Here is a 776-nt window from a genome sequence, read left to right as displayed (position 1 = left end):
TGCTTCGAACTGTATCGACAATCAGACTAGTCCAGCGATTTCTCGGTAGACAGTATAACTCTATTCATCTTGCCTTACACCTTCCCCTGTTTTCGCTCCAGGGCCGTTGGCGCGGGTCCTATGAACAGTGTAAATGGATCGGTAACTGCTAAGACCCTGAACGTATGTGTTTTCAAGTCCCAAAGTACGCCAAGTGAAAACTTTTGGAAAATATGATATTGCCCAAATGAGAGCTCGTACGGTATTCCTTGCCCATCATGACCATTTACATGAAACACTTTTAAGATTCCAATACTACGACGAGGTCCGGGAAACACAAAGGCAAAATTCCTTCCCAACTTAGGAAAGAAAATGCATCAGGCGATGTTACCCTTATATAAAAGGGAAAAAATGCACTGATAATGACATGGAAGCCAATTTCACCAATGCATACTAATTCCGGCATCACAGCATTAGCCCGGGAGATGCAGCTCTATCTTCGCCCGACGTGGAACTTGTTAAGAAAGTTTGCCGGTCGATTTTCAAAGATCTTGATAGGAATGCATAATTCATATTGGGCCTGATATGAAGGAGGTTTAGGTTACAGACGCCCCTCTTTGGTGAGATGAGAGTTCAGAATTTTACTTATAGGCTGTTAGATCATACTTATGTACTGTACTTAGTGTTGGTTATTCACGCATGCAGGATAATAAGCAATTGTCATATTCTGTTGCAAATGCCATGTTCCTTGCACTTTAACAACATAACAGTTTTAAAGCTATCTATTGTATTCGTAC

The sequence above is a fragment of the Penaeus monodon genome, chromosome 21, assembly GCF_015228065.2.
Source record: "Penaeus monodon isolate SGIC_2016 chromosome 21, NSTDA_Pmon_1, whole genome shotgun sequence".
Classification (NCBI taxonomy): Eukaryota; Metazoa; Arthropoda; class Malacostraca; order Decapoda; family Penaeidae; genus Penaeus; species Penaeus monodon.
Note: the sequence above shows the minus strand (reverse complement) of the source record.